The 14,065-nt window shown below is 44.0% G+C and overlaps 1 protein-coding gene across 3 annotated transcripts in view; it reads left to right on the top strand.

Moving 5' to 3' along the window:
• The window catches only part of PTN (pleiotrophin), a 102,135-nt gene that overhangs the window by 18,234 nt on the left and 69,836 nt on the right, over positions 1–14,065 (top strand). The window contains exon 1 of one of the 3 annotated variants that reach the window (XM_044246653.1): positions 9,843–9,861. The exons of the other annotated variants lie outside the window; for them this stretch is intronic. The gene's annotated coding sequence lies outside the window, so the exon portion shown is untranslated. Of the gene's footprint in view, positions 1–9,842; positions 9,862–14,065 lie in introns of those variants that run through there. 3 annotated transcript variants of the gene reach the window in all.

The following is a 14,065-nucleotide window of genomic DNA, read 5'->3' as shown; positions in this document are numbered from 1 at the left end:
TGTGGAAGTATTTTGAAAAAAAAAAAAAAAGAAAGAAAAAATTCAAAGACATTTGGTATTCTGTTCTTTGCAGTGTGTACATTCTTTGGCTTAAAACACTGGCATTACCCAATGTTTCCTGAAGAACAGTTCCCCTGCGTTTGAATCCCATGGGGTTGCCATCTAAAAGTGCCTTCTCCTCCACCTGTGAAGTCAGAACCTTTACGTGAGGGCTTAGGAATGGCAATTTTTAGCCAGACCATTTCATACTCAGTAAGTCTGAAAGTGTGTGTGTGTGTGTGTGTGTGTGTGTGTGTGTGATCTTTTCACCATATGTCTATTGAGAATATGGTCTATTATGATGCTGGCTGTCCTCCAGAAATTATTGGAAATAGATTCTAAGTTCTAGACCAGACTTTAAGACTGGCTAACTTCGTATTTTAAGTAAATCATTTGAAGTTTGCAGGCTTTCATGTTCTTAGCGGTAAAATAACAGGGCTTAACTGAAGGATCGCTAAGCCACCTTCAAGGTCTAGGATTCAGTGTCTATCCTCTTGCCAGACTTAGGTTCCTGAGACTTTGCGCTCCCCCATGGAATAGGTTGCGTGTGTTTAAGTCTGTGGTTCGTAAATTGGGGTTTCTTATCTGCAGCGTCCGGTACCTGGGAACTTCCTAAAAATGTTCCTTCTCAGCTACCACCTCAAATCTACAAACTCAGAGGGTGGGGTAGCACTCAGAGGGTGCCTTAGGTTAATAAGCCCTACAGGAGATCATAACACAGGATCAAGTTCAAGACCACCAGTGTAAGTCTTTTTGATCCTGACCAGTAAATGCAAATCTTTTGCTCTGTAATTACATTTTGTTTTTCCGAGAGCTCTGACTACATGCTGCTGTCTGTTTCTCAGGAAAAGATAGTAAGAAAAGTAAAATCTCTCTGTTTATAATCTAAGACTTCTGAGGGTAAAACCCCAATTTCCCATATTTCTAAAGTTGCTTCTTCCATCCATAGAGGTATTGGGAGGTTACAGGAAAGCTTGGCAGAGCAATGAAATTTACAATGAAAGCCATTTCTTACTTGACGTGGTTCCAGTTTGCCTGAATTGTGGTTACTGGAGGTTAGTTAATTAACCCTAATCCCCCAATAACATGGTTGAGATTTTAGCATATTAACCATAAGTAATTGTACACAGGACAGAGTTCACTCCAGATAGTCAGTCTGCAGATCACAGCATAACTAACAAATGTGCCTTCTAATCGGTGACCGAGCACATCACTTCTTTGATCATCTGTACGCACTGGTCACGTTGTGTCTGTTGTTCATGCTCGGTGAGGAGAGTGAAGAAGGTTGTCTTCTTGCCTTCTGGTCTCCCAGAATTAGCCTACATGACATTTTCCAAAAATGGGTAATTAAAAGAAGAAATTGGCCAATAACGTTGAAAGTGTGGGCAAGACATGGACGTGATTTACCGCTGGACGTGAAATTGAAGTGAAACCCAAATGGACATAGGAAAGGGCTGGAAGCGGGAAATTGGACACATGGCCATTTTTGAGAGGCTGCTCATATGCAGCTAAGGGCATGTGGTGAACACAAACTTGACATAAATGAGGCAGGCAGAGAAGACAAAGAGGAGGAAAATGTGCCAAAGTGATTGACGCCGGCCAAAAACTCGCTTGAATGGAATTCTCAAGTGTACGCTCAGACTTGAAAACCTGAAGAATGAAAGAATAAAATAATCTCCGCTTAGAAAGGCCTAGGCGTTTGCCAAGGCGTAGGAAAGATGTTTGCTCTGCATTGTGATTTGCACAATGAGAAAAGGAAAGCAGGCTCTGCAGAAGATTCTTGATAACTATTTTATAAAAGCAGTGATGAAACCCTTTAAGTTTCAATATTTCTTTTTTTTTTTTTTTAAAGATTTTATTTATTCATTTGAGAGAGAGAGACAATGAGAGAGAGCATGAGCGAGGAGAAGGTCAGAGAGCGAAGCCGACTCCCCATGGAGCTGGGAGCCGGATGTGGGACTCGATTCCGGGACTCCAGGATCACGCCCTGAGCCGAAGGCAGTCGTCCAACCAACTGCGCCACCCAGGCGTCCCATAAGTTTCAATATTTCTAACATTGTAAATGACAGTATGCTATTAGTTGTTTTCCTGTCTTTTTTAATTTCTCTGTGCATTTATAACTGACAGAGACAGAGTTTTGAATGATTTGGTGAAAAATTTTCCAAGTTGAAGAAACGGTCATAATTTTTCCGAATGAGTATTAAGGTTGCTTTGCCCGGTTTCAGTCTGTATGCCCATTTTTACGTGAGCAGTACTGGGCAAAGCCATGACCACCTGTGTGTGTCTGTGTGTGTGTCATTTCCGAGCAGTAACTATGAGATGATGCAGTTTGTGTTTTTACAATAGAATAGAGGTCACCACCTGAAAACATCCATTTATTTGCTTCTCAAGTATTTATAGGATGCTCCCATACTCCTCTTAGAATCCTTGCAAAACAGAGGTGAAAAAAACAGAAGTGTCGGGGCGCCTGGGTGGCTCAGTGGGTTAAAGCCTCTGCCTTCAGCTCAGGTCATGATCCCAGGGTCCTGGGATCAAGCCCCACATCGGGCTCTCTGCTCGGCAGGGAGCCTGCTTTCTCCTCTCTCTCTCTGCCTGCCTCTCTGCCTACTGGTGATCTCTGTCAAGTAAATAAATAAAATCTTTAAAAAAAAAAACAACAAAAAAAACAAGTGCCTGCTTTTCCTGAGCTATCATTCTGGATAAATGAAGAACCAAATAAGCAGATGGAATTTCAGTTAGTGTTGGGGTTAGGAAGAAAATCAAAGAGGGAAATGAGACGCATTATGAAGGTGCCTGGGCTGGGGAAGGAAGGTGTCAAGGGAGACCAATTTAGTTTCTACCACAGACTGTCCCTGGGTGGGGATAAAACCACTGTTATATTTTATCTCCTTAAGTTTTGGTGACTAAGTCCAAACTTCTTACTCTGCGGTATAATATCTTTATGAAAGTCAAATAGTTATTAATAATAAACATACTGTTTTACTTAGCCTAGTCATGTGTAGCCTCTTTTAAGTAAAACAAAAAACCAAATCATAAATCTGTAAATAGAGCCTTAATTCAAAACTATGAAATTTTTTTCTTGCATAACTTAAACATTAAACAATATTTTATTTTTGCTGATTACCTATATTGAAATCTGGGATCCTGTGTTTGAATTCCAAAGGCTAGGACTATACTGCAACTGAGAGACAGATTTTAAGTAATGTTTAGACAAGAAGAGGAAACCATATTCTGATGTTCTTTAAAAAAAGAAGAAGAAGAACCCCTGAAGCTTTAGCCTAGATGAAATGGATGCATTCCTGGAAACCTATAAACTTCCAAAACTCAATCAGGAAGAAATTGACAACCTGAACAGACCAATATCTAGCAATGGGATTGAAGCAGTGATCAAAAACCTCCCAAAAAACAAGAGCCCAGGACCTTCTCCTGAAGTTGTTTCAAAAAATAGAAACAGAAGGAAAACTTCCAGACTCTTTCCACGAAGCCAGCATTACTCTGATCCCCAAACTAGGCAAAGACCCCACCAAAAAGAAGGATTTCAGACTAATATCCCTGATGAATATGGATGCCAAGATTCTCAACAAGATTCTAACTAATAGGATCCAACAGTACATTAGAAAGATTATCCACCACGACCAGGTGGGATTTATCCATGGGATGGTCCAACATTCACAAATCAATCAATGTGATAGAACAAGTCAGTAAGAGAAGAGAGAAGAACCACATGGTCCTCTCAATTGATGCAGAGAAAGCATTTGACAAGATACAGCATCCATTCCTGATTAAAACTCTTCAAAGTAGAGGGATAGAGGGAATATTCCTCAACTTCATAAAATCTATCTATGAAAAACCCACAGTGAATATCATCCTCAGTTGGGAAAAGCTGACAGCCTTCCCTCTGAGATCAGGAACACGACAAGGATGCCCACTCTCGCCACTCTTGTTCAACACAGTACTAGAAGTCCTAGCAACAGCAATCAGGCAACAAAGAGAAATAAAAGGTATCCAAATTGGAGGGTATGTGCTGTGGTGTGTGCTGCAAAGTATGTAAAGCCTAACGAGTCACAGACCTCTACCCCTGGGGCTAATAGTACATTATATGTTAATAAAAAAAAGTATTCAGATTGGCATAGAAGAAGTCAAACTCTCTTTGCAGATGACGTGATACTTTATATGGAAAACCCAAAGGACTCCTCCCCTAAACTACTAGAACTCATGCAGCAATTTGGTAATGTGGCAGGATGCAAAATCAATGCACAGAAATCAGTTGCTTTCTTCTGAAAATATAGAAAGGGGAGTTTGAGAATTGATTCCATTTACCATAACACCAAGAACCATAAGATACCTGAGAATATAACTAATCAAAAGAGGTAAAGGATCTGTACTCGAGGAACTACAGAACACTTATGAAAGAAATTGAAGAAAACACAAAAATAGGGAAGACCATTTCATGCTCATGGATCGGAAGAATAAACATTGTTAAAATGTCTGTACTGCCCAGAGCAATCTATACTTTCAATGCCATCCCGATCAAAATTCTACCGGCATTTTTCAAAGGGCTGGAACAAACAGTCCTAAAATTTGTATGGAACCAGAAGAGACCCCGAATTGCTAAGGAAATGTTGAAAAAGAAAAGTAAAACTGGGGGCATCACGTTGCCTCATTTCAAGTTTTACTACAAAGCCGTGATCACCAAGACAGCATGGTACTGGCACAAAAACAGACACAGAGACCACTGAAGCTTTAGTCAGTATCTAGCAAAGATAATACTGTTATAGAGACATCACAAATCCATGTATTTAGTATCTTTTATCACCTGTCATCTAGGAATTTGACATCAATGATAAAGCATTATTGATAAGAGAAACCTTGCCACTGTTACCATATGAATATACACAGAGAGAATATAGAGAGAACCTATAGAGAGATAAAATATATTGAGAATATATACCATATATAACGTATCTATTTTTTTTTTTTACCAGTTAAAGAAAAATCTGTATAAAAATACTTGGTTAAAAACTATTTTGAAGCCAAACAGAAAATCAAACCATATTTGGATTAAAGGATTTTCTTCTGACAAAACAAGCATGTCTTTGATTCTTAGTCAAGCTGGGAGCAGGTAGAAAGCCTGCCCTGAAGCCAGTTGGATGAGCGCTGTGAATCGTGGCATTGGATGTGTGTGTAGGGGTGGGGGGCGGTGGCGTCAGTGGGGAACATCTCTGCTGGCTGAGCCGAAACTGTGTCCCATAACTCAGCACCATCCAGAGCCTGGAAGCTAGGCTGGCAATAGCCAGGGAGGCCTACCAGCTGTTGGATTGTTTCCTTAACTGCCCATTAGCTTAGATGCTCTGAATACCCGTGGACTCCAAGGGCCTCGCTGAATGGCTCATCACAGAGCCACAGCACATACCCTTTACCTCAGCTTCCTTTGAGTCTGTGAAAAATAAAGCCCGAAGTTTAAGCACAGAAGGTTCTCCTAACCCTAGCTTGCTCTGTAAGAGGAATGGCCACATCATGACCTCCAGCGAGAAATGGCGAGGTCTCCCGTGGGACAGGCTGACCCTAGGGCTGAAGGACCAGAGAAGCCAGGGTGCTGGTGTGGGTAAAGCTGCTGCTGTTAGGAATAAATTTTGATTGACAAACTCAGGTCGGAAAATCAAAAGAGAGTGTAGAGTGCAAATCTGAAGAAAAAAACAAAACAAAACAAAACCACCGTGTCATAAAAGTTTGCTTGCTTCTATTCATTATCTGGCGTCGTATTTCTTTTTATAGGACTCCCCATGTGTGTATTAACTCTTTATCCTGTTTAAACATCTTCCAGAGGTATTTTTCTCCCTTTCTTTCTGTATTCCAGCTTTAAGTCCGAGAAGGAGCGAACGTGGTCGTCATCTTCATAATAAATACTTATTTATTGATACAGAGACAGGTGTTAAACTCAGAGAGAAGAGCACTGTGAAATTTCCTAGAAGTATGAAATGAGTTGATAAATTGAGTACAGCGGATAGGATAGTTAGGAAATGAGAACCACATTTTTAATTTGATGCTAAAATGTTCGAGAAAGATTTTATGCGCCAATGTGTGGCTCTTAATTTTCTATCAGGCCGAGTGAGTGAGCACAGGGAAGGGTGTTGGGGTGCAGGGGTGAGTGTCAGTGAGTGATGAGTAGAAAGAGAAAATACAGGACAATTTTGTTCTCCGTGGCATGAAATACTACTAATAAAGGGATGATTCCCAGAAGTTGTCATTTAAATACGAATGCGTCGGTGTGTGTCTTGCAAGCGTGCAAGCACATAGCGGGTATACATGGGGTGTGCAAGGGAATTTCAGAGCTAGAAAGAGGGAGGAATTTGTTTTCTGCCCCTTAGAGTGTCGTGGGCACCCGGACGTGTGGATTCTCAGTGGGTGGGATGTGTGCTCAGGGGGCCTGTCCAGGCAGCGAGGAGTACTGAGTACAGACTGGAAAAATGGCCCAGACCATCTTCACAGTCCTTTTGACCTTTTGATGTCACTGAAGTCCTGCCCTACATATAGAAAGATACAATGTCACTGAGCCCCAGCAAACCTGGAGAGACCGGAGAACAGGCCCCAGGCCCTTCCCGCTTTCGGGTGGCACAAGCCTCGTGTCCAGCCTCTGGGGCCTGCAGTCTTGGCAGCTTGTCCCCCTGCTTACCGGTGCAGGTTTGAATACTCTTTATGGATGCCAACAGGACAGTCTGAGGTCTCAGTCCGATTCTGATAAAATGGCAAACAAAACCCTCCAGGGGAGGAATCCGGAGTTTTCCATTTCAGTGACTATGGAGGAAGCTGAAGAGCTTAAAAAAAAAAAAAAAAAAAAAAAAAGGCTTGCGAGCTTTTGGAGGAGGGTCACTGCTGTCTTGGTGAACCTGGGTGGCTCAGTGGGTTGGGCGGCTGCCTTCGACTCGGGTCATGATCTCAGGGTCCTGGGATCGAGTCCCGCATCGGCCTCCCTGCCGGGCGGAGAGCCTGCTTCCCTCTCTCCCTTTCTCTCTGCCTGCTTCTCCGTCTACTTGTGGTCTCTCTCTGTCAAATAAATAAATAAAATCTTTAAAAAAAAAAAATAATGAAGAGATATTTGTCTCAGTCCCGTGGGCCTTGCTTCAATGTCAAGTTTTAAGAAGGAACTCAAAAGAGAGCGCTCGGCTTATGGGTATTCAAGTCACGCCCTCCTCAGAGGCTTCAGCCTGCAAAGAAGGGGAAGGGAGGAAACGCCAGTCTATCCTTTATGCGTCGGACTTCGGAGAATCCTCACAGTAGTTCAGTAAGGTGGGAAGCAGTTGATCCCATTTTACAGACGAGAAAGTTGAGGCTGAGCGCTGGTTAGTGAAATGCACATGGTCTTCGGGTTAGGAGGTGAGGCAGGTGTGTGCGTGGCTCTGGAACACAGGTTGTCAGCAGTCACGTGGTCTCCGTACCACCCGTAGCGTAGACATTAGTCGGGGACAGATATGCAGATCAGAAAGGTCTCCCTTTCATGACGTGAAGGGATAGAGAGAGACGTGACACTAGTTACTAACGTGCCAGAGAACAAACCAACTTGGTGCTGGTGGCAGGAAGGTTGTTTTGGGCATCAGAGGCTCTGCTTCTGCCTTCACGTCCCTTCCTTCCCTTGAGGGGGTCTTGTCCCATTTTATCCATAAGGAAAATGACAGTTCAGAAAGGGCAGGTCGATTTCTCAGTCACCGGGGGCAGTATGTGGCGAAGGTTAGATTTTTGAGCGCTGGTCGTCTGACACCAGAGACCCCGCTCTGTTTCCAGCCTCGGGGTGACTGGAAGCCGACCCGGGACAGGTGGCAGAGGAGGGACACGCCCTCCAGAAACACCCGCGGCCCTTCGTTCACCCACTTACTCCTTCGGGGCACACGCATCTGTGTGTCAGGTCTCTGGAAAGGAATGCAAAGTTAAATGAGGCGTAGACCCTAACATTTGTTGTCTTAGAGTTATGTCTGATGAGCCCAGAGGATATAAAAATTAATATTTAATGTGGAGTCACGTGTGATAACTTGCCATCTAGAAGAATCTGTAGACTTCTCCGTGGCTTTCCTATTGTTGGAAGTGCCTGGAGTTGCTGAAATGGGGAAGGACGAGGTGCTGAAATTCTTGGCTCATGGCAGACCTTCATCTCTAGGCTCTCGGCCACTAGATTACTTCTTGTGAGCAAAGGGTCCAGCTCTGGTCATCCAGAACATCTTCTTTAAACCCTCCAGCCCCCTTAACCATCCGCTCCTCGAGCTCCAAGGGTACTGACCCACGTCAACCCTATTCACACGCACTGTGCCCTTCACCGTCTCAGCTGATGCCTCTTTTTCCCGCAAAGACTGTAAACTATATGCCTGTTTTTAAAATTTCTCTATAGCACAATCCCCTGCAAGGCATCCTTAGGTCCATACTGAATGCTCTAGAAACAGTGATTTCACTGTAGCGAGGTATCCCCTCGGGAAGGCTCTGTACAATCCAGAGACGTAAAGGAGGAGGCGCGTGGTCTTCCATCTGAGCATTTGCTGATGTGGGACGGGGACCCTGTGAGGTTTCTAGGTTGGATGAAAAGGAAGTCGTTAAATTCTGGGGTCCATAGGATTTCCCAGAGTTGGGACCTCCGTGTGCATGCACTCAGGAGTTTGGGGGTGGTGGGGTGGCCGAGTTGGGGGTCAAGTTCGGGAGATTCCGCTCTTGCCTTCTCCCCACATCCTCACACCCGCTGCTCAGGAAGGAAAGTTGAAAAAGAAACTCTGAATCCAAAGGAACTTGGACATTTATAAGTCTTGGTTTTTAAGTCTAGCCTTCAATAACCCCCTGGGAAGAAACCTACAAGTCACCATCTGATCCCTGAACAGAGGGTACGGAAGAATGGAAGGACAAAAGCTCTTTGGGTCGGGGGGAGCAGGGCCGGGAAGGAGAGGGCAGGTGCCCGAGGGCCCCTTCCCCGCTCTCTGCACGCCCCGTGCCCTGCCAGCGCCTCCTTCTCTCAAGCCTGACCCCCGAGTGATGGATGTACTTGCTCAGCGTCAGAAAAGCTCGAGGTGACTGATGGGGTTTCTGACGAAGGATGCCGTGCATGTGGGGCAAGAAGAAAGAGTGGCAGGGAGAGGGACCACCAGACTGAGACCAAACCCCCCATCCAGCAGAGAGGCAGGCTTGGTGACAGACAAAGCAGTGGGCTGTGAGCCGGTCCACACGGGGGCCTGGGAACCGGCAGCACAGAGGGGGCCCCTGTGACCCATTTGGCACAGACAGCGCTGGCTGCGCGTTTTCCAGCATCCTCGATGATCAAACACCTGGGTCACCTCCTGGGTGCAGCCCTGTTCTTAGAGATTGATGATGTTTACCAAATCTGGCAGCTGGCTCATTTGTAGGAAAGGTAATGCTTTGGGATCCCACTGTGCAACCCCACGAGCCCCAGGAGGCCTTTGGTCTCCTGCTTATTGTTCTTGCTGAATGGCCGGCCAGTTTCTACAGCAAACAAAGTGCTTTGCACTCTCCTAGGGGCCCTCTCCGTCCTCTGGTCTCTTCCAGCAGTCATTTTTTTGAAATTAGCCCCCTCCTGTTTGAAAGACGAGAGCCTCCCCTGACCCCTGCCATTATTAATGCGAGGTGGCCCTGGACCGTCTTTAGTCTTTATAACGTTTGCTTCCCTTGCGTCACCTGACACGCGGAGTCGTGGAAAATGCCTCCCTCTGAGTTTCTCAGGAACACGACTTTGTTTGTGCCCCCAAGGGGTTTTCTTCTATGAATTGTGTTCCCTCCCTCTGGAGCAGGCCTTCAAGATTTCAAGATCGGAATTCCAGGGATAGAAAGCCCAGGGTAAGCACCTTTCCCCAGGGGTACACAGCAAGCCAGTGGTGGGGCTGAGGCCTTTGGAGTTCGGGGCCTTGAGAATGTTCTACCAAAGCTCCCGGTGGCAGGCAGGCTGCTGGTCTGGGGACCTCACGTTAAGAATACTTCCTTAGACGTGAAGAGAAAATCTCTGCGTTATCTGTAGAGCAAGAAGGGCGTTAAAGAGATTATGTCCTTCAGAAGTTGATTAACCACAGTAGAGCCGTAGGCTTCTGAAGAGGGGCCTCAGGGTAAATTTGGGGAGCAAGGCGAGGGTCCCCTGTTTTGGGACAAGATCTAATCAGAGCAGCTTGTTTTTATGCATTTTATATATTAGAGTTTTAGATAGGATTTTGCTTCTGACAACGGAAGGGAAACGACCACCAAGTCCAGTATTTTCTTTTCAGTATGCAAATGCAGAGACAGAGGCCGAGACTGACCTAAGATCCTTGGACTGCAGAACGGGCTTACTTACATCCCTCCTGTCTCCCAGCTTGGCCCCCATCCTTCTCCGCTCTGTCCTGGGGTGCTGGGACGCCACAGACCACACTTCTGTGTGGCCGTTTGGCTCCACGTGAAGCTGTGGTGGGGTTCGCCGAGGGGAAGCTCCAAGTAACTCGGAGGTTGAAGAGCCTGGGTCTTTTGTCAGAACCCCGGTAGACCTCCCCTTTCCAAATTTTGGGAAATCTACTTCCCAGATGATGTCCTCACTGGCATGTGAGAGGACTGGTCAAGTTTAACTTCAACACGGTTAGTCCTTCTTGTAACACACACTCGGAGGTGCTGTGTTTGATTTTCAGGAGATCAGTCCGGAGTTTACAAGAGATTAGAGAGTCCTTTAGGGCTGCTAGGTAAGTTCTCTTCTGTGATTTGTGATAAGAATTTGGAGTTGAGCTTAGCACTTCTTTCTGCAGCCTCTCCAGAGAACTCAGAAGAACCCAGCTCCCGTCACAGGGCTCACACCATGACATAATTGGGACAGAAGCCTTCTGGGCTCTGAAGACACTTTCTTCAGGAGGCACTTGATCACAGCCCTCCACAGGTGTTCATTTGATTAACTGTGATGCTGTCATATCACATAATTACTAGCATGCTCTTTTCCCTTGGCAGAGAGCCCATCGCTGAGTTTGAACCCAAGGACATACCCAACCAATCCTAAAGGCCATCTCTGAGGGTCTGATTCCTGATCTCCTGTCTGCTTTCAATTTCTGTATCAATTAGAACCAATGAAGAGAGAAACCATATCAATTATTTTAACAGAATGAATATTAGCTAACTATGTATAAAGTTAGTAACTAGATAACTGAAAATAAAACACTAAGGAATTCTGGAGCATCACAAAGGCGCAGAAGGAAGGTTGGGCTTGGACCCAAGAGATAAAAATAGGCATAGTGTATATCGTACATTTGTATATATAATTGTCCTGAGCTTCTAAACCTATTAGATCTCCTGAGGTAGAGTCTATATTCTTATAACTCTGTTCATGTCTAAAACGCCAACTTTGCATTGTGCTATAAATATCTTTATACATGTCTGTTAGAGCAGTGGGGACCTCAGTGGTGACATGGAGCCGAGTAGGTCAAGAAATGCAGAGAAGAATAGTGGGCCATGATACCACTGAACTTGCTTTAGTTAACCGAGTACACGGTATAGATGTTATTCTTGGGAGCATGTCTTAGGATTGTATGTTTTAGGGCATTATCTAGCCTTTTAAAAATTGTAGCTATGTTGTAGAGCTGAAAGATGGCCTTCAGTGACTCCAAAGGTAAATACTCTTCTGTCTTCATAGTGTGACTTCCTGCCTCCTGCTTATCACCCAGCAGCTGATGAAAGCAACAGAGGAGCAAACCTGCCCGGACCCCAGGCCAGAAAGCGGGTCCTGATAACAGCCAGTTGTGAGGAGAGGGGCTGCTCCAAGAGGGTGTAGGTGTTTCGAGGAACCTCCATATTATTTCCATATTTTTTGCACCTGTTTGCTTTCCCACCAGCAGGGCACGAGGGTTCCCTTTTCTCCTCATCAACGCCAACACCTGTTGTTTCCTGTGTTGATTTTAGCCATTCTGACAGGTGTTAGGGAATGGCTCCTTGTGGTTCCGATTTGCATTTCCCTGAGGACCGGCGATGTGCCACATCTTTTCATGTGCCTGTTGGCCATCTGCATGTTCTCTATGGAAAACTGCTCAAGCTCTCTGTGCATTTTTTAATCAGGCTGGGTTTTTTTTTCCCCCCCTTTTGATATTTAAGTTGTGTAACTTCTTTATATTTGGGGGATATTAACCCTTTATGGGATATTTCATTTACAAATATCTTCTCCCATTCAGTAGGTTACTTTTTGGCTTTATTGATGGTTTCTACACTGTGCAAAAGTTTTCGAGTTTGATGTAATCCCATTTGTTTATTTTAACTTTTTTTTTTTTTTTCCTTTGCCTGTGACGACTGATTAAAAAAATTATTGCTAGGACCAATGTCAAATTGCTTACAGCCTCTCTTCTTCTGGGAGTTTTCTAGTTTCAGGCTCTTTATGCATTTGTTTTGTGGGAAGTTATTTTAAGCCAGAGTATGAGTCTATTTAAAGTTTAATACTTAATACTTTTATAAAAAGAAATAGAATTTTCTAGCCCTTTCCTAACCCCCCCCCTTTTTTTTCTGGTCTCTCTCATGGACCAGATGTTGGAAAAGCTTCTATTTTTTTTCCATTAAATATGAGAAAGGGCTGGTGGAGTGTGTTTTTTTTTTTTTTTTTTAATTAAATTTGCCACAACCTTTCAAAATGTATATTGAAAGTGAGTTGGAAAGCCAGGATAAAGAGTGGGCAGAGATTATAACTAAGGAGCAGCCAATAAAGGAAACCAAGTTCCCTGTCTCACTTACCCTGCTCCCTGGCTTCGGTAACAAAGCAAGGGAAGTGCTTTCTGGTAAAACTCTCCAAAGAAAAGTATAGACTACAGAGACTCCCCAAAGAGAAAGGGATGGATTCACTTGGCTGCCTCATGGCTGTACACCCTCATTTATATTCATTTTCACTAGAGAATGATTGCAACAGTATAATTAAAAAATTGGCTTTGAAAATGATCAGCACCAAGAATAGAAGATAATTCATAAACTGTCCTTCAGATTGGAAGACATCACACTTCTCCCCTGTCAGCATTGTCTGGTAGGTTTTAAATATTTCTTAGAGCTTTGGAATTGCTACCTGCATCTTAAACCAGTCCCATCTGCTCTTGTGTAGATGATACAATCAATGATACAACTGGTTTCCTCAGGCATTCCAACCATCCACTTCCCCGAGAAACTGTATCCGACACTCATTCTTGCTTTGGGATATATTTCAGTATCTGTTGTGTGTCCCATCATCTTACTTTCTCTTTCCATCTCAGCTTCCTATGGCCATTTGAGCTGGTAGAATAAATTAACCTCTTGGGTGGAGAGGTAACTCAATTTCCAGCCAAGCCTGTTAGATGGCAGAGTACCAGTCTTGGATAATTCAGGGTCCTTTGGTAAATGTAGAGATAGCCAACTGATTCAAACCTTCTTGCTCTTCCCTAATAGTTATAACTCCCAGAATACTGTCTCAGTTCCAGGGAACTTATGGAAAGCCAGTGTGCTAGAGAGAACTGCAGAGATGAAATTTGGGTTGGGAGTATCCTATCCTTGGCTGTCCTGTTTGCTCTGAAGATTTTAATCCTCACCTGTCGTGGCATATAAATGGTCATCGTGACGTGGTCACCCCAAAGGAGAGCCATTATGATGATATCTTTAAAAAATACTGCCTTCATGCTCTGAGCATGAGAACTCATGAACAACTGGGCATAACCTACCATTGAAAAGGAGATGAGGCAGATGGCTAATTTCTCCAGAAGTTTCCATAGGCTTTGGTCAGCTGATTTGAGAATCTAATCACCACTGGTAGAATATATGAGTGTACCTAAGTATTTACATATTTCTATGAAGTAATGATGTGAAATAGAAGAATTAGTTCTGTAGACAGAAGTTCTGTAAATAGAAGAATCAGTTCTGTACTGAATTTTTTCTCTACTTGTAAATCCATTTTTCTTTTTATCCCTTCTTCCCTTGAGCAGCTACATAAAATCATAATGCAAACCTCAAGAGAAAGTGGTTATAGCAGATCATGAGAAAAGAGCAAAATTTATGACTTTTGAGTAGCAATGAATTTGGGGGCTTTCAAAGCCAC

The sequence above is a fragment of the Neovison vison genome, chromosome 4 (genome assembly GCF_020171115.1).
Source record: "Neovison vison isolate M4711 chromosome 4, ASM_NN_V1, whole genome shotgun sequence".
Lineage (NCBI taxonomy): Eukaryota > Metazoa > Chordata > Mammalia > Carnivora > Mustelidae > Neogale > Neogale vison.
This window is presented reverse-complemented; position numbering and strand designations above follow the sequence as displayed.